This window comes from Sarcophilus harrisii, chromosome 1 (assembly GCF_902635505.1).
Source record: "Sarcophilus harrisii chromosome 1, mSarHar1.11, whole genome shotgun sequence".
Lineage (NCBI taxonomy): Eukaryota > Metazoa > Chordata > Mammalia > Dasyuromorphia > Dasyuridae > Sarcophilus > Sarcophilus harrisii.
In genome coordinates this window covers 658,842,872-658,863,670 of record NC_045426.1, presented here as the reverse complement: position 1 = coordinate 658,863,670, position 20,799 = coordinate 658,842,872, and the positions used below count along the sequence as shown (strand labels likewise).

The 20,799-nt window shown below is 34.0% G+C and overlaps 1 protein-coding gene across 5 annotated transcripts in view; it reads left to right on the top strand.

Moving 5' to 3' along the window:
• BRD4 (bromodomain containing 4) overlaps positions 1-20,799 on the top strand; it is a 153,292-nt gene that overhangs the window by 29,181 nt on the left and 103,312 nt on the right. For 2 of the 5 annotated variants that reach the window (XM_031947923.1, XM_031947922.1), the window contains exon 1: positions 11,798-12,189. The exons of 2 other annotated variants lie outside the window; for them this stretch is intronic. The gene's annotated coding sequence lies outside the window, so the exon portion shown is untranslated. Of the gene's footprint in view, positions 1-11,797; positions 12,190-20,799 lie in introns of those variants that run through there. One more of the 5 variants, XM_023496979.2, reaches the window with a different exon arrangement.

Genomic DNA, 20,799 nt, shown 5'->3' with positions numbered 1-20,799 from the left:
CCTAGGTGCATACAATGTTTTCCTTCCTTCCTTCCTCCCTCCTTCCCTCCCTTCCTCTTTTCCCTCCTTTCCCTCCCTCTCTCACCTCCCTTACCTCCCCAGGGTCACTCAGCTGTCTGACATCAGATTTGAACTCAGGTCCTCCTGACTTCAGGGTTGGTGTTCTATCCATTGTACCTATCCACCTAGTTGCCCCTTGCTTGCAATATTTTTTTCTTGGGAATTTCAGAATTTGGCTTTAATATTCTTTGGAGTTTTTATTTGGGGATTTCTTTTAAGAGATGATTGGTAGATTCTTTTGATTTCCTCTTTTTTATCCTCTTTCTAGATTATCAGGACAGTTTTCCTTGATAATTTCTTGAAAGATAATGTCCAGAGGCCAGCTAGATGGTGCAGTAGATAGAGCACGAGCTCTGAAGTCAGGAGGACTTAAGTTCAGATTTGGCCTCAGTCACTTACCATTTCCAAGCTATATGACCCTGGGCAAGTCACTTAACCCCAAATGCCTCAGCAAAAAAAAAAAAAAAAGTGTCCAGACTTTTTGATCATAATTTTTTTTTCTTTTTGTGTGTGCTTTGTTTTATTATATCTTAATTTCCCATAAAGTCAATAGCTTACATTTCCTCAATTCTAATTAAATTTTTTTTCTAATTAATTTTTTTTCAGTGAGCTTTTTTCCTGTTTCTGGTTAATTTTGCTTTTTTAAGGCATCCTCTCATTAGCTTTTTGTACTTCCTTTTGCCCTATTTTGAATTCTAGTTTCCCTCTCTCTTATTTGATTTTCAAAATCCTTTTTGAGCTCTTCTATGCCTTATTTTCTTTGGAGGATTTGGATGTAGGAGCTTTTATTTTATAAAATCTTCTGAGTATGTTTTGATATTCCTTGTCACCATATTAACTTTCTAGGGTCAGAAACTTTGCTCATTTTCTTAGCTATTACTCAGCTTTTAACTGTTTAAGAAGAGCTATTTCTAGAGTGGAGGATGCACTGTTCCAAACTTCAGGGTTTTTCTGCAATTGTTTTCAAAGATCCTTTTGGGGACCTGACCACATGCCCTCTTTTGTGTTCTGGAACTGTTAAGAGTATCCCGTACCACTATTAGTTGTGTGTGATCTAGTGTGCCAAAGTAACAGAGTCCTTCCTTCTAATGAAGAGACCTCTGGTGAGCCTTGGAATATGAGCCTATGGAGTATTTGGAAGTTGCCACCATTACTATTGCCCACACCCACTCTTGGTTTGCTGGTTTCCATAGGCTCTCTCACCCTAGTGACAAATCTTTTTTGCCAATCTTGCAAGTCACTATTGCAGCCTGTGCTGGAATCAGACACTGGACTAACATCCTTTTGCCACAGACTTCTGCTGCTGCTCTTCCAAATCTTCTTTAGTGTCTTTCAGCTGAGAGGTCTGGAAGCTAGTAGTAGTACTGGCATTTGTTTAGAGGTCTCTAGGCCAGTTCCAGTTTTGCTGCCGCTGGGGTAGTGCTGCTGCAGTTTGCACTGGGACTGCATGCTAGACTCTCCACCTGGTATTACAAACCTTTTCTGCTGATCTTCTAAATTGTCTTCAACTGGAAAGTGTGCTACTTTGTCTTTTTTGGGTGTTCTGACAATAGAGTCTAGAGTCATTACATTTTTTTGCCTTTTTATATTTCATTTTTAAAAATATTTTTGACCAGTTACATTCAAAACAACCTTTTTTCCCCCATTTGTTTTTAAGATTTTTGAATTCTAGCTTCTCTCATTTATCCCCACCCACAATTAAGAAAGCACTTGTGAAGTTATGCAAAACATTTTCATAAAGTCAAAAGTTGTAAAAGAAAACATTTATCTCCCATCCTAATTAAAATGAAAATCCTCAATAAAAATTGTTAGAAAGAGAAGAATGCTTCAATCTGTTATTTAAATAAGACACAATCAGTTGCTTCTGGAAATGGATAGAAATTTTCATCATAAATCCTTTAGAATCGTCATAGATAATTGTATTACTGAGAATAGCAAAGTCATTTATAGCTGGTTATCCCAGAACATTGCTTTTACTTTGTATACAGCACATTTCACATTCTTCATGGAGGCCTTGATAGGTGTGTGTGGGTTGTCCTGCTCATTATTTCCCTGAGTATAATATTCTATCACAAACACATATTTTATTGAGTCATTCCTCAATTGATGGGCATCTTCTCAATTTCCTTTTTTTTCTTTCCCCATGAGAATGGAGTCATTTAAAGGAATTTTGAGTGGTTCTCAGAAAAGATCAGATGAGTTCCTGTCTTTACTTTGTCATCTTCTCTTTAAAAATTTAAAGTCATATTCAGAACACTAATTTTTGCTGCTCTTCAAGACATAATAGGAAAATATCAAAGCTATATTTCCATGTTATCTTCTACACATTTTTTTTCTCTTTTTTGAAGGACTCTTTCTCATATATTAGTGGATTAGGGATCCTAATTGCTTCTCTTTTTGTTTCTCTTGTAGGCATTAGATATTAAGTGAAAAAGATACTAGATATTTTAAAAAACTAAAATTTTCATACATCTCTGTTTACATAGAAAAATAATTCATATTTGATTTTCATTAGAGCAGTAGTTTGAAATTGAAACAGCAAAGTACAGATCTTAGCTTCCAACAGTAGCAACCCACATTTCTTTGTATGGTTTTAATACAAGTCCTTTTTTTTTTTTTTTAAATGATTTTAATAAAGCCCTTTCTTGACAATAAACAGTTAAAGATAATTAATATAAGGATTGACTTCTCTACTCGACTCCTTTTTCTCTTCCTTTCCCCATCTTTTAAAAACAAGTCAGAAATGTTTAAATTATTTGTTCATAGCCATATAGTAAGAACCAAGCTTCGGGATCCCTTCCCTTCCCTCTCCCTCTCCCTCTCCCTCTCCCTCTCCCTCTCCCTCTCCCTCTCCCTCTCCCTCTCCCTCCATCCCCCTCTCCCTCTCCCTCCATCCCCCTCTCCCTCTCCCTCCATCCCCCTCTCCCTCTCCCTCCCTCAACTTTTACATCCATTTATCAGTCTTTCCCCTAATATACATTGTTTGTGTTAATCTCAGGATGAAAAAAGGGTGGGCATTTAAAGTGAGGCAGGGTCACTCTCCACCCCGCCTCCCATTTCGTTTTGCTAATGTACATCTTTGGATCCCATGCTATGATGTTTTATTATGGTCTAGAGTGACCTCATGCACTTTCTAGAAGGCTCTTTTAATGGAGTAAAAGTTCTGAAAGTCCTATGTTTTACCAAGGTGAAAAATTTTTTAAGTATTGTTAGGCACTCATAACATGAACTATAAGATAATGAATTTTTCAGCGATAGCAGTATTACAAACGTATGAATCTTAAGAGGTAAGTAATTGTCTTTGTAGGTCAAAAAGTAATAACATTTTTGGAAATTATATCGTAACACCTGAAGAGATAGTAGATTTGTAGACTTACTGGTTCTCCTAAGAATACTTATTCCAAAGTAATTTTTATTTTTTCTTCTTCTGTATCATATCACATCCTTTAGCTACATTTAAATAGCACTGCAAGACTAATGTCAGGAATTTTAGGTGCTTCCTACAGAAACTTCCAGTATCAAAAGACAAGGATAAATAGAATTTTTTTCCTATATAACATTAGTTCTAACTAATCATTCTTGCTAAACTTGAAATGGATTGGATGATTAAATTATAAATGAACATTTTTGTGTATGAAATTTTAAAACATTTCATTTTAAATTGTAGTATTAGGGGTCACTAGGTAAAACAGTGGATAGAATAGGTGGCCTTTAGTCAGGAAGACATAAGGTCACACTCTCTGCTGTTCCACATAGCTGTCCTAGTTCATCCACTAATTGGCTGTTAAAAGTGTGATCTTCCTAAAACAAAGACTTGATCGTGTCACTCCATATTCAAATAACTCCAATGATTCCATTTTGCTTTTAGCATCAATATAAAATCCTTTGACTTTAAAAAACCTTCATTACCTGGCTTCTTTCTAGCTTTTGAATTTTCTTAAATCTTACACTAATCTCCTTTATTGATCCCTAAAGTTTATTGAAAAAGATACTGCATTTTGACTCCTTTTCATTGGCTGGAATTGTCTCTCTTTGCCTTTGATTCCATCTCAGAAACCTTTCCCAAAACTTTTAATCCTGGTGCCTTCTATGATTATTTGTTTTAACCTATATTTATCTTGTTTGTAGATAGTTGTTTTCATTGAGCTTCTTCAAGGATAGGAACTAATTTTGCTTATCTTTTTGTGTTCAATGTTTAATAAATGCTTGACTTTTTAAATTGTTTCACCACCTCTTGGAATCATTATATTTGTTACATAGTCTTGCAATTAAGAAGGAAATGATGAAAGGTAAACAGAGTGAGAAACTTCACTGGTAAATCCTGGATACTGTCAGGAATGGCTCTTTGGTAACATAATTGAATTTGAGTTTGAATAAAATCTGGTTGTGCCCAGGGAGAGAAGAAATAATAATTAATGTGATAATAAAGAATAAGACTAAAGTGTATCTGACTAAAGTATAAACAAAGTACTTAAATCCAAAAATAAATATTGATTATGCCTGGCATTTTCCTTGGAGATAAGAAATGGAACAATCTTTAACAAAAAACTTATTTCATTAATAGAAGAAACCATATACACTTTAAAATACACAAAATAAATACAAAATATAGGGGTGGTGGCAGTGGTAGTGGAGATGGTGATTGAATGCTTTTCAGGCATGAGATTGGAAGCTCAGTAGAAGTAGCTTGTACAAAAGCCCTCAGACATCAGATAGAATGTTACATAGAAAAACATAGAAAAGAGTTCATAAATAAGTGATTACTTTATTGAGTTGTTAGTAGTCACCATGGATGTGAATAATGTATAATAAAGTGCAAAACAAAGGTCATAATCAGGTTGGAAATGACTTTGTATTTCATTCTGTCAATATAAGGAATCATTGGAATTTTAATGAATAGAAAAATAAATAATGTGGTCATACCTGGGCTTTTGGATTTTATATTTGGCAGCTATGGAGAATGTATTGGGGAGAGGAAAATAATAAAGCCAAAGAGAAAGTTGACTTTATTTTTATGAAGTTGAGGGGGGTGGATAAAAGGAAATGATACAAAGCAATTATAATCTGGATAAATATACTTTTTTTTCATTGAAATTGAAGGTCAGATTAAAGGCAATATCTAAAGGACTAACAAGGCAAATTTTCTGACAATGAAATGGGTAGGCAGCAATTGGTTAATGTGAAATATGTAAAAGTAAATTTGACTTTTAATGTTAGCTCTGGACGAGTTATATTTTCACATTCTCTGCTGCATTTGAATATGAAATATGTAAAAAATATTTAGTAGATTAGTAGTTATTTCTGTGGGTGTTAAAATATGTTTATTTCTGAATAATTGATTTTGGTAATAAGTATAGTATAAAAATTGCAATTTAAAAAATGATTATAATGAATAATTGGTGTCTCAGTATTTTTATGTAAAGTATTTTACCAGTAAATATCTGTATGTTGTTTTATCTATTTTTTGTTTTAAAAGCTGAAATAAATCCTTAATTTTATTTGAATAAAAGATGAGCTAAATAAATTATTGTGTTATTTAATTTTTTAAAATAACAGTAGTGGGCTATGACTATAGTTAAAAAAAAAAGGGAGAGTATCACTACATGAAGCTTTGAATTTTTAATTGATATCTGCTAACTCAAGGAGTCTGTCTGTAAAGCTTAAGCAGTAAATTAAATTTTTAAAAGTAATATTTAAATCTTTAAAATGTCTCCCTGCCTACCAAATAAAAAAAGGTAGGCTCAGCATTTATTGAAAGAAAGGTCTCTAAAAGGTATACTCTTTTGGCATTGTTCCTTTTTATGATTGTAGTGTAAAACTAGCAGACCTGGGATGAAGTCAGGATATTCTTTGAGCAAAATAAGATGAATAATAAAAGTATCTTCCCAAGATTTTCATTAGGAAATGAAATGTACTACATAAGGAGTACTACTAGTACTACATTTTTTTTTTTTTTTTTGTATGAACATGTAATATAAATCTGTTATCTTTGGAATAATTGATCATTCATTTACCAAATTAAAATTTTACAAAATAATCACTGTGTTTTTATTTAATTTTATCAATCAGATATGGAAGTAGTAATCCTGTCAGGTAAATGAAGCATCTGCCTCTCAGGGAAGATGTCATCAAAAAAGTTTTAGAATGTCAACCAGAAGATGTGAAAGATGCTAAGTGACTTGTAGAAAGTCATTTACTTATCCATAGGTGCCAGGCAAGATTTGTCTTACAGTATCATAACCCACATTACCACAGAAAGGCTGAGTGGGCCTTGGTCCCAATTAATTTATCTGGATTTTAATTTTGCTTCTCTGGACTCCCAGGTAAGCAGGCTTTTTTTTTTTTTTTTTTTAAATATAATTATTTGGAGAAATGATGTGGTTCATTCAACAAAAACTTATTCAAAGCATTGGAAATAAAAATAAAAAAATAAAAATAAAATAAAAAAAGAAAATAGCTTCTGACATATATATAAAAAGTTCACTTTATAATTAAGAAGTATTAAGAAGTATGTGTTAATGGTAGGTAAATTAAGAGAATCCATTAGCAGAAATGCTAGGAAAGACTTTGGGGGAAGATGGCACTTGAGCTGTGCCTTGTGGGTTATAAATCCTAAGGTGAAGTGGGAATATTAGAAAATTGTCCAAGATTGTAGAAATACTGACCTTGGAACACTCATTTCAAGTTTTGGGTATATCGGATTCTTTATCTGTACAAGGAAAATTCTTTCCACCTATCTCAGACTGGATATGACCTAAAATTGTCTTTTAAAATCTGCCTTTCCCTAATTTTTCTTCAGTTCTCTCTCTTTTTTGCTTCCTCTGGTGCATCTGTCCCTGTTGCCACTCTCTCATCTTGAGTATTCAGTTTGACACTATTTTCCCCTGGTTCTCATATTTATCTAACTGCTCCTTCTTAGTCTCCATTAATGGATCATGATCCTTATCAGACCCCTAACTTCTTGTTCCTAAAATCTTTGCTCTTAGTCCTACTCTCTGAGATCTCTGATTTACTCGGCTCCCATGGTTTTAATTATCATCTTCTTTAGCTAATGCCTCACAACTTTCTTGAATTTTCATTACCAAGCACCTATTGTACATTTCTAAATGAAGGTTTAGGAGACCTTAAACACAACATATCCAAAACAAATTCCCCCTGACTAGTCCTCTTCCAAATTATATAGCATCATCTTCCAAGCCCCGCAAGTTCATACCATGGTGTCATTTTCAGCTCTCCTCCAGGATATACATATAAAATGTAAAGTAGATGGAAGGTCATCTGAACAAAGATGACACTAGAACATGGGAAATATCATAAAGGGCTTTTGCAGAAGGTAGAATTTGAGCTGACTTTTGAAGCCAGGGAAACCAATACAAAGATGAGTAGGGTGAGCATTTCAGATATTGCCAATGAAAAGACATGGAATGTCTTTTCTCTGATGGAATCTGCTCCAAAATTTTCCTTTCTTCATCCCCTTTTTCTTAAATAAACTGGCGTGTGTATGTAAAATCTGTTTCTTAGTGAGCTTTTCTCAGTGTGATCTTAAGCAGTTTGCTTTGGTCAGAATTTTCGTACAGGCAATATTTTCACAGTTTATATTTCAATAATACTTAAAGTTGCCTGCTTAATTTTTTTTTCCATTAGCATTTATTTTCTCTTTTCTCTACTCCTGATTTAAAAAAAAACCTTAAAAAAATATAGTCAAACAAAATATGGCCTACAAATTCCATGTCCAATAATCTGTATTTCATTCTGCATTTTAAATGCATCATCTATCAGGAGAGGGGTAGCACAGATCATCAGTCTTCTAGAATTATATTTGGGTTCTTCTTTAATCATGGAATTGGTTATGTTGATCAAAAATTTTAAGTTTTTAAAAGTTATAATTTTGTTACTATGAAAAAGATTTTCTTGACTTTGTTTACCTCTCTATCAGGCTCTGCAAGTCTACAAGAGTCTCTAAATTCTTTCTTTTCTGGGACGTATTTCATTCATATACCATAATTTGTTCAACTATTTCTTAATTGATGGGCATCCTCTTAGTTTTCAGTTTTGCCACAAAAATCATTTCTTCAAGTATCATTAAAAAACAAAACATTAGTTCATTAATGTAGCATTGATCTTAAATTGATGTTAGAATTATTAAGGATATCTCTTTTTTTTTTTTGCCTTTTCCCATAAACAAATTGTTTCAGTTCCTAGTTCAAAACATTTATTGGGTTCCTACTAATGTTTAGCATTAGGGATACCAAACAATAAAAATACAAAACCTTAATAGAAAAGACGCAAGATATGTACAGTATAAATTTGATATAATGAACTTTCAGGGAAGGTATAGCACTAAGGAAAAGTAATATAAAAGTTAAAGATTTGTAATAACTTACTGTTATACTTTTTAATCTTTAAGTCTTTGTTCATAAATCAAATGTTTTGATTCTTAGATTAGGCAACTAAAGTTTAAATTCTTTCCATGTGCCAGGCAAAACGCAAAATATTGTGGTTACAAGAAGAACAAAAATGTAAGTCTTTTAGGAAGCTCTCAGACTAATAGGGAAGAAAAAGAAAGAAGTAAACTTTAGGGGTAATCTGTACTAAAACCACTCAGTCAACTGACATTTATTAAGTGTCTTCCTACAGTGTATGAATCCCTAGGGAGATAAAAAAGGCAAGAAACAGATTCTACTCTTCAGGAAGTTTGTTGTCTAATTAGGGAAAGAACATGCAAACAATATACAAATAAGTTGTAAACAATAAATTGGAAATCTGTATAGGGAATGATTGTTAATATTAAGGACCATTAAAGACCATTGATGAAAAGTATCGCAGGTGTGTAATGATAGGGACTTTGGACTATGATTCTGTGAGAGAAGAGTAATAAGTTCAATACTGTTAGTATGAAAGTAAAAACAAGAGGGAATTGGTTGGATATAGAGGATGAGATGAGTGGCTGAAATGAGTGGCCAAGATGCGACATGTAGGTAGCTGAGAAGGTTAAGCTGTTCTGAGGGAATAAGAGATGGATGTGTTGGGAGGAGAAATGATGAATTTAGTTGGTATTAGCTATCTGGGTTAAGATGTCCAATAGGCAATTAAGATCGAGAGACTTGAGGTCAGAAGAGAGATTAGGGCTGAATAAGTAGATCTGAGAATCTTTTAACAATGAAATGGCTGAATTCAGTCTCGCTCACTCAAATTAATTTTCCTTTCCCTAAACAATAAGCAAAATGAATTGCAATTATTGTGGCATATCACTTAGCATCCTTGGAAGAGTAAAATGTTATCTTGACTACTTAGAGGTCATGTAGAATATGTAGAAGGCAAATTGCTTGATAAGTCATACTATTACTTTAAATTATAGATTTAGTGAGGAAGATACAGTGGGCAAATTCTGGCCTGTGAGGGCAAAATCCAGCCTGCTCCATTTTTTGTACACCAGTGAGCTAAGTATTGCCTTTTTATAGTTTTAAATACTATCAGATTTTTCACATAAAATCCCATCTTAATTAATCCCTTCTTAATTCTTAATTAAATGTCCAATGTATTTGGATAGGATGGGCAGGTTCTTTGGCTGACACCGCCATGCCCCACTTCTCTTCCCTACCTCACCTCTCCCAGTGTAGAATAAGTGTAATTTAATGTCCATTTCTGGTAGACTTGTATATGTCTATGTCAACTCTGTCATTTACTACTTAAGTGGTCTGAGCAACTACGTAACTTTTCTGGGCCTGCTTTCTTATTTTTAACCCTAAATGCTGAAGATCAAAGAATGACAAAAACACATTCCCTGCTCTCAAGAAAATGATAATGTAATATGAAAAATAAGTCTTTTTATATGTATGTATGTGTGTGTGTATATATAAAATTTTAAAGCTTTTTATTTTCAAAACATGCATGGATAATTTGACATTGACCCTTGTATAGTCTTGTTTCAGATTTTCTCCTCTTTCCACCTACTCCCTTCCAAGCAATCCAATATATGTTAAATGTGTTAAATCCAATATGTATAAACATTTCTACAATTCTCTTGCTGCACAAGAAAAATCAGATCAAAAAAAGAAAGTGAATAAGTAAGAAAACAAAATGCAAGGGAACAATAAAAAGAGTGAGAATATTATGTTATAATTCAGTTTTCTCTGGGTGTAGATGGCATCACAAGATCATTGGAACTGGCATCAATCATCTCATTGTAAGGAAAGAGGTCATGCTCATCAGAATTGAGCAAGAGTTTTATAAGAAATATAAAATTTGTTCATGTTTTTCTCTTATAATAAACATTCTCCCTCTCTAACATTAGGAAAATGATTATCTCAACTTTGATTTTACTGCAATTTTTACATGAATACTAAATGGAATCTGCTTCAGGTTTTTTGAGTTTAATATTAAATATTGAATGCTACAATACTTTTTGGTTCTCAACAGTAAATTTTTTTTAATTTTGATTTTTATAATCAAAACATATGCAAAACAATTTTTCAACATTGACTCTTGCAAAACCTTTTGTTTCAACTTTTACCCTCTTTCCCCCCACCCCCTCCCCTGGATGGCAGGTAATTCCATACATGTTAAATATGTTAAATACAACATATGTATACATATTTATAGTTATCTTGTTGCACAGGAAAGATTTGATTTAGAATGAAGATAAAAATAATCTGAGAAGAAAAAACTAAAATGCAAGCACACATTAACAAAAGAGTGGAAATGTTATATTGTGGTCCATACTTATTTCCCAGTGTTTTTTCTTTGATGTAGCTGGTTCTGTTACAGATCAATTGGAACTGATTTGGATCTTCTCATTGTTGAAGAGAGCCATGTCCATCAGAATTGATCATCATGTAGTATTGTTGAAGTGTATGATGATCTCCTGGTTTTGCTCATTTCACTTAGCATCAGTTCATGCATGTCTCTCCAAGCCTCCCTGTATTCATCCTGCTGGTCATTTCTTATAGAACAATAATATTCCATAATCAACAGTAATTTTTTTTTAATTATAGCTTTTTATTTACAAGATATATGCATGGGTAATTTTTCAGCATTGACAATTTCAAAACCTTTTGTTCCAACTTTTCCCCCCACCCCTTCCCCCAGATGCCAGGTTGACCAATACATGTTAAAATATGTTGAAGTATAAGTTAAATACAACATATGTATACATGTCCAAAAGGTTATTTTGCTGTACAAAAAGAATTGGACTTTGAAATAGTGTACAATTAGCCTATGAAGGAAATCAAAAGTGCAGGCGGACAAAAATAGAGGGATTGGGAATTATATGTAGTAGTTTATAGTTATCTCCCAGAGTTCTTTCGCTGGGTGTTGCTTTGGAATTCATTGTTGAAGAGGGCAATGTCCATCAGAAAACAATAAATTCTCAAAACAGCTTTGTGACAAATTCTTTAAACAATATAAATATCAATGTAATCAAAATTCATTTGAAATTGTTTGACTTTTAGACACATAATTAACTGAGATAGAAGGAAAGGGGAGCTGTCATTTACTGGTGCTATGTTCTGGAGATAAAAAGGAAAAAAAAAACTTTGCCCCAGAAGTTTCTAATAAGGGAAACAATATACAGACAACTGTGTGCACACAAGATATATACACATTGTCAGAAAAATTCTCAGGGGAAGTTATTTGAATTTAGGCAACACATAGACAAGAAGACTTCTTGGAGAAGGTGCTCTTTTTTTTTTTTTTAAATACATTACTTTATAAATCATGTTGAGAGAAAAATCAGCAAAAGGGAAAAACCATGGGAGAGATTTAAAAAAATAAAAAGAAGGGACATATACGTGTTGATTTACAGTTCATTCTCTTTACATCTTTTTCTAGATGTAGAAGGCATTTTCTGTCCAAAGTCTTTTGGGACTGCTTTGAATCCCTGAACCATTGAGAAGTACCAAGTCTTTCATAATTGATCATCACATATTCTTGTTGTTATTGTGTACAATGTATTCCTGGATCTGCTTGTTATGCTCAGGATCATTTCATGTAAATCTTCCCAGGCCTTTCTAAAATCAGCTTGTTCATCATTTTTTACAGAACAATAATATTCCATTACAGAAGGTGCAATTTTGTCTGAGACTTGAAGGAAACCTGAAGGCTGGAGAGGAGATGAGGGTGACTTTCCAGGTATGAATTTAGAGATTGAATTTTGCTTGAGCAGTAGCAAGGAGATCAGTGGATTGTAGAATTCAAGGAGAATTAGAAATGTAGAACGGGGCCAGAGCCATGTTGTGAGAGCTTTAAAAGTTATACAAAATTTTCTATTTGATCCTGGAGGCAAGGAGTTATTAATTTGTTTAGTTGGGGGAGAGGGGAGGATAAAGGAAAAAGACATGGCTAAATTTGAGCTTTAGAAAGATCAATGTGATAAGTGAGTGGAGGTTGTACTGGAATATAGTAAGACCAATTAGTAGGCTTTTGCACCAGTCCTGGTTGAGTTGATGAAAACTTGTACCAAGAGTGCTGTCAGTTTTAGAAGAAAGAAGGGAGCATATTTTTTTTATTATAAAGGTAGAATCATCAGGAATTGGTAACAGATAAGCTATGGAAGGGTGAAAGAATAATTTGATTATGGTACTTGTTATTGGGAATCTAGGAGAGTAGTAAAAAAGATGTTGCCTTCAACAGTAACAGGGAAATAAGGGAGGGTTTGGGCAAAAAGTTAGTGAATTCATTTAAAACTTGAGCTGTTTTGAGCACAGAATATTTTTTATTTCCTACTTCCTCAATCTCTACAAGAAGTCTCTCCAAGACACCAATAAAAATTGATGAATATATAAATAAATATGCTTATCCAGATCTTAAAATGATCAAAGCCCCTGGATGTTGCCCACATTTGGGCAACTCTTTCATAGCTCTGCTGATTGGGAAACTAACAAGGAATAAGTTAATATTGTTCTTAAACTTCCAACTTATTTATTTATCAATATAAGTATTGTATTTGGAACAGTAGTTATGCCAGACAAAAACATGTTCATAACTGTAACATTTTCCTGGTTTTTAGACCCTTATTGCCTCTCACTTGGATTACTGTAATATCCTAATACAGAGTAAGGGCTTGATAGGTTTTCAGTGATTAGCTAATCTACTAATTGGTCTCCTCAAGTATCTTCCCATTCCAGTAGGATTTTTTATGTACTGAGCCTACAGACTGATGTCTGACCATTTGACTTCCTTAATCAGAAACATCTTATTGCCGTTAGGGGGGAAAAAAAAGGTAGATGTTTCTGTTTAGTTTGTAAAGCACATAAAAAAAGTGAAGTACATCACACACTTATTCTATTTTTCTCTCTTTCCCTGTTATTGAAGTAAGAAAACAGATTTCTATGCTGTCCCCTCATTCTGCATCTTGAATCCATCACCTCTGTGAAGAGGTGGATAAACATGACATCAGAGTTAGCTACTGCTCTGATGGTAAATTCTTCAACTTAGAGTCAAAACTGAAGGAGTATGAGTGCATGATGTGTTTTTGTTTTCAGAAGATTATGCTCTCAGTGCAGCTTCCAAAGCTGAGATGCATGCTCTCAGTGCAGCTTCCAAAGCTGAGATGCAACAAAGAATGGATCAATTCTCTGCTGCTTATACTAATCTTGACCTAATTAACAGTAAGAAACCACAGATACTCCATCAGCCAGCATCATACCATTCATATGTGGATCCATTGGTAACAGCAAATGGAGAAGTTTTGAATGATATGAATAAATTCACTTACCTTGGCAGTATACTTTCCAGGCATGTCCACATTGAAAATGAGGTGACACATACTTTGCCAGAGCTAGCTCGGTATTTGGGAATATCTGAAGGAAAATGGGACAGAAGAGAGGTATTACACTGAGTCCCAAACTGAAGATCTAAAGAGCCATTATGCTGACCTCATTGTTTTATGCCTGTGAACCCTGGACAGTATATCAGCGCCACGCCAGGAAACTGAATTGCTTCCATTTGAATTGTCTCAGAAAGATTCTGAAGTTCACGTAGCAGGATAAGATAGCAAACATTCAAGTTCTTTCTCGAATCAAATTGCTAAGTATTCGGATTTTGCTGCAGAGACTGTAACTCCATTGGACTGAACACATTACTTGCATGCCAAATGTATGCTTGTCAAAAAGACTATATTTTATGAATAATTCACATAGGGCACATCATTTATAACTTGGTCCAAAAAAAACAATATCAGGATGCTCTCAAGGTTTTAAGAACTCCAGAATTGATTGCATGACATGGGAGACTCTGACATAATCCTGTTCAGCATGGAGAAGGATGGTGTGCTAATTAGCTCAAAAGATACCCAAGATGCACAAATTTAAAAGTCCACCCTGGATGTAGGGACTTTTTTGTGGCCTCCCCATGGCAGAGCATTCAGAGCTCATGTTGGTCTGATCAGATACAGTCGGACATGCTGTAATTCTACTCTTAACATAATGGTTTTATTTTGGTCCTCTCTGAGAACAAAGAACAACAAGCAACTAACCAGTTCATTGATCTTCTGGAATCATATTTGATCATTGCGTTGATTAGAGTTGTGTATTTCAAACTTATTTATCTTTGCAATCTCGTCTGACCTATCTTTCCCTTCATTGAACATAACTTCCTATCCTAGACTGATCGTGCCAGGGACGTTATCTCTGTTTTTCATGTATTTCTGCTTTCCGTTACTTTTCACTGTGCCTTTTGTACTGGCCTTACAAATTCTTGGGAGATACTCTCCTTCCCTTCACCTGCAAGTCTGTTTTTTCCTTTAATTAGTTTAGTGAATATGCATCCCCTCTTTTTTCTGTCATGTGTGTATATTTGTGTGTGTGTGTGTGTGTGTGTGTGTGTTATTTCCCTATGGCTTTGGAATATACTAAGAGAAAATGACAGATAACCAATTTAACAATGCACTAAGATGACATTTCCTTTTATTTTCTGATTGTCATTCTCATGTAATTATTTTGATGTTTTTTGTTAGGATTGAGTTCAATTTTGATGTACTACTTTGAGGAAATAATAATCATGTAATCTTATTTCTGTGCACAAGTGTCAATTGGACTTTCTGGATATGATTTTTCTCTTTTTAAAAAATAGTGCTTTTTTTCCCCCAAAATAATTCCATTTAAGATTTTGAGTTCAAAATTTTCTCTTCCTCCCGTATCCCTCACCAAGATGGCAAGCAATCTGGTGTAGGTTATACATGTGCAACATATATATATAAATTACTCTTTTTTTAATGATCTTTTTGAGATGCAGACCTAATAGTGGCTTTACTAAATCAAAATTTGATAACCCTTAGGGCATACTTCAAATTACAATCTAGAATAGCTTCACCAGCAATGCATTATTGTCCCAATTTCCATACATCTTCTCCAACATATATAACATTTTCCTTTTCTGTCCCATTAACCAGTCTGTGATAAGTATAAGGTCATGGTTATTTTAATTTGCATTTCTCTAATTAGTAGTGATTTAGAGCATTTTTTTATGACTATAAGTAACTTTGATTTCTTTATCTGAAAACTGCTTATTCATGTCCTTTGACATTTTATCAATTGGGGGAATAATTTTTATTAGTATAAATTTGACTCACTTTTTTACATACCCAGAAAATTAGACCTTTATCAGAATAACTTGCTGTAAAAATTGCTCCCCAGCTTTCTATTTTCCTTTTAATCTTACATTTCTTTTGCTTTTGCAAAAATCTTTTTGATGCAATTCAATTTGAATATTTTGTATTTCATAATACTATCGCTCACTTAGTCATAAATTCTTCACATCTCCATAGATCTGACAAGTAAAATATTCCTTGTCCTCCTAATGGTATTGCCCTTTGGTCTAATTTTTCTTATTTAAAAGGATGAAAACAAATCAGTCAGAAATGTTCTAACATATAATCTGTATATCTTTGATATCTTCCCCTCCTCCTTCCCTCCCACACACACAAGCACAAACACAGGTTAAAGCTAGTTAGTGAAGTTGCATAAAATCACATTTCAATTCCCAATAAAGAAGAAAGAATTTCTTACAATTAGAGCATCATCAGTGTATATAGCAGCTATGGATAGAGTGTCAGACTGGATTCAAGAAACATTTTTTTTTCCTGAACTCAAATCCAGACTCAGACATTAGCTTTGTGACCCTGAACAGGTGAATTTTCTCATCTGGTGGGGGAAAACGAGATGGAGAAGAAAACAGCGAACCATTTCAGTATCTTTGCCAAGAAAATCCTCAATGGGACATTGAGAAATCCAACTTAATCTCCTTAATTTCCCAATATTTTGTGATAAGTATATATATTGCACACTCTTTAAAACGATTACATCTTTTTAGTCAGTCAACCTGGCTTAAATAACTGGTGGCATCTCTTTGGGAACAGCAGCAATATGACTTGTGATGATTTACACATTCTACTTTGTTGAGGCAAACTCAGGATATCATTGATTGTAAATGAATTTTCTTTTTTAGTTGTTTCTCTTAATAGAAATATGAGATTGCAGAAATTCTGTGGGGGTGGGGTAGAATGGAATGATAGGCTGTATAAGTATAGTCTCACACCTTAGTTGAAATGGTTTTTATTGCTGTAAAATTGTTATGAGTCTCTTCACAATCAATTCCACATGGGAATTTTAAGACAAATCTGTCTGCCTCTTACATCATCTCTGATTTGAAAGGGTGTGAAATTTCCATTTAAATTATAGATTCAAAGTCTAGTTTTGAAAGCAAACTGGATCTGATTAAAAAAAAAATCCTTTTTGCCATGTTGACAAATACTTAATCCTACTTGAAAACTCAGTGTTGAGAAGAATTCGGTAATTCCCAAAACAGTCTGTCCAGTTTTTAGATAGCTCAAATGTTAAGAACATTGTTGTTGTTATTATCATGGTTAAATCTAGATCCTGGTACTAAAAAATCTACTTTGTATGGAAATCTCTTCTACATAAAGAGCATCTACTTCTTTAGGCTAAATAATTCTCAGTTCCTTTATCTTGTTTGTGACCCATACTTTGTTGCTCTATTCCATAATATATTGTTGTTTTATGTTATAACATAGAAAACACTTCCGTTTCTAATTTCCATATCCAATCTGTTGCACAGGACAACAATTGTACTTTCGTGGCATCTCTTATATATGCCCCCTTCTGACTTGTGCTACTGCCACTTCATTTGTTGTAGGCCCTTATCTCTCACTTCTGGCTTATCCCAATAGTTTGGTCTCCCTGTTTCAAGTCTTTGCTCACTTCTAGTCCATCTTCCTCTCAGCTATCAAACTGATTGGCTTAAAGTGACAGTCTATGTTATCTCTTATTAATAAACTCTGGTGGCTTCTCATTACCTGCATAATCAAATATAAAGTCCTTCATAATCTAGTCCCCTCTCTACTATTTTTATTTCTTAATTCTTTCCATGTACTTTTTGATCCAGTGATAACAGACTATATTATTATTTCAAGACATTACAACTTCGATTATGTCCATTTTTATTGGTTGTCCTCTTCCCTGGAATTTTTTCTCCTTATTACTGCCTCCTGGCTTCCTTGTTACTTTCAAGTCTCAACTGAAGTCCAGGAAACTTTTTCAAGTATCGCCTTTCTTCTCTTTGCTCTTTCTAGTTTTCCTGTATATATTTGTTTGTACATAGTTGTTTGAATGTTACTTTGTGAGCCCCTTGAGAAGAGGGACTGCCTTTTGCTTTTCTTTGTATCCCCAACCATTAGCGCAATGCCCTGCACAGAGTTGAAGCTTAATAAAATAATTATTGAATAAATGCAAAAATGCAATAAATGCAAACCATCACTACCACCAAACATTTTAGGGCCATTGAAAGCCAAATGAAATTGTTAAACATTATTAGTATTTTTATTAGTAATGTTTTTGACTATGGCTAATTTTGGTGCACCTGCATGGGGCAGCTATCTACTGATATTCTCTGGTGTCAGAAAGATTCTTTTTCCTGAGTTTAACTGTGGCCTCAGCCAGTTACTTTGTGACCCTGGGCAAGTCACTTAACCCTGGTAGCCTGTTTCTTATCTGTAAAGTGACCTGGAAAAGGAAATGGCAAACCACTCCAGTATCTTGAAAGAAAATCCCAAATGGGGTCATAAAGAGCCAATCAAGACTGAGCAAAGATCACTTTTATTTATAAACTAAAGAAAGAATTCTCTTTGAATAGAGTTGTTGGCTTATGACATCAGTAGAAAAGCAGAGCTTGGAATTATTAGAATAGGTTAATGTTTTGTTGTTCTTCTCACACCCAGCTAGCTAATGGTCCTAATGCTTTTGAAAGATTTGTTTCCTAAAGGATTAGAACAGGTAAATTTTACTTATTTTAACTTTTTGGCAGATGAAACATTGAGTGTGTGATACAGCGGCAGTTTTTGTCTAGTAACAATGATGTTATTACTAAAGCTACTCATGCTATATAAACATGTGTATTTTATGAGAGTGTTTTTCTGAGATTGTTGTTTATTAGTTTATGTTGCAGTTTTTTCTCCCTGCTTTTTGGAAGGGATCAATCAGTAAATTCTTAACTATTGTACAGTATGCCTGGTCATGATGAAAATGGCCAATGGAGTGAAGCTGCTAGGAAATAAAGAGATGGCTAGCTTCGAAGCCCTCTTTAAATGGAGACTTAAAGAAGAGATTTTCTTTATATTATCCATTTAGAGGGATTTGGGGAGCAAAGGATATACATGAAATATGTATACCAGGATCTAGATGATTCTGCAGGATCTTGTGATTCCTTGTGGGTATGATGAAGTTTAGAGGAGTTTAGTCATATGGGAAATGAAGAGCTTTAGAATTAAGAAAGATTGTGACAATACAGAAGTTGGGGGTAAGGAGAAAAACAATTTCTGGCATAGGAGACAGACAAGGAAAACACAATGTCAGGATGGAGCCAGGAGAAACAGAAAGAGATAAGGGAAAGCATATTTAGGCATGAAAGACAACTTTGTTTACAACAGAGTCCTCAATCCGAAAAGCTCAATTTAAAAAAAAAAAAAGTTTTGATACTCTGTAAAGTAATGCTGAATTTACAAGATGAAGTAACAAATACCACACATGTTCATTAAGTAACATAGGATACCTGTAATATTTAAAGCTCCCACTAAGTGGCCTTACCTTCCTACTGATTGTTGGAACAAAAACAATCTTTCAAGTAGTGCTATTATTGCCTGTTATTGAGCTATGGTAAAACTTCCAGTCCCAACTCCCCAACTCCAATTCACTTTGTCTCTGTCCCAGGGCCTGTCTTGAGCTCAGTCAGTTAATTTAACCTTTCTACTTCTTAGTTTTTTCAACCTCCAAGACCTCCCCAGGAGGTCCCAAGGCTCTCTTCACCCCAGGTCTTTCTCCAGTGCTATGGAGGCCACAGACCAGACTGATTGACTTAGCTGACATGCTCGTGTATATACACATACATACTTACATATATACATGCTCCTTCCTACCTTTCCTCTCTCCCTTTACATCTAGATTCCTGATATTTGCTTGCTTATTTCAAGTTCCTTGCCTAAGACATTTCAACTCTAGTTGCAGTGCCTTTGTGCTAGCTATTCCCCATGTTTGGGATGCTCTCCCTTTTTATTTCTTTATATTTCCTTCCTGTCTTTCCTGAAGGATAATTTTAGCCATCTTGGCTTAAGTACCATGTTATGCAGGAGGCATGATGCTGTTCCTCTCAAAGCTAGTGCCTTTCTTTGATTATTTTCTACCTATCTTATAATCCCTGAGGAAAGGGACAGTGATTTTGGTTTTCTTTTTCTCCTTAGAGCTTAGAACAGTTTTAGCAAGTATGAAATATATGACTATTGACTGAGTGACTAGAATGAAAATTCCCTTGGAACAGGGACTTTGTACTTTTTTCCTTGTATCAGCACTGAGAATTTAGCTATCAAGAACAGACAGTTTCATCTATGGAGCAATTTCAAAGCTTGAGATTTGAGAGTGATGTTATAGTGAGAGACTCATATATAATGGTATCCTTATCTAGGATTACTCTTTTCATCATTATTTCTGCCATCCAAACCACATTTAACCTAGGAAGTCAATGCAGAAACACATTAAACATCACACTTTCTTTTACCCATATACATCACACATTTCTTCTGTATCTTTATTCAACACTTGTAGGTTTTTGAGTTTTTCCAGAATAGCTATTAGTGGGCTGTTTTGAAAAATGCTTTCTAGAATATGAACATTTGGGGAGTTGGTGATTTTTTTTTTTTTTTAATTGGAAGTAGCGCCAAAGAGAATTCTTTGTTTCTCTTTCTGAAATGGGAGTTCTTAACCTAGGACTTCTGAATGTTTTTCATGAATTTTGAAGGGGGAAAAAATAAAAATATAATTGGCAGATGTTGACTAATTTTAAAAATGCAACATAGATTATGTTAATTTATGATTTTCTAAGTCGGCATGTTTCCACAAGAATCCATTTCTATTTGAATTTGACATCACTGTTCCATAATCATAATTTACTGCTTCTTGAAAGAAGTGAGATTTATTTTCTGTTTCTACTTTGGAGCCTAATGTAATCATCACTTTATTATGGTGTTCAGTTTAAATTGTAATTTTTTTTAAAGTTAAAGTATTTTATTTTTCTGAATACATGCAAAGAGTGTTCAACATTCACCCTTGCAAAACTTTGCATTGAAATTTATGTGCATTTCTCTCTCCCTTCCTCTCCCCTAGACAGCAAGCAATCTGATATAGGTTAAACATGTAAATTCTTCTAACTGCATTTCCATATTTGTCATGCTATTCA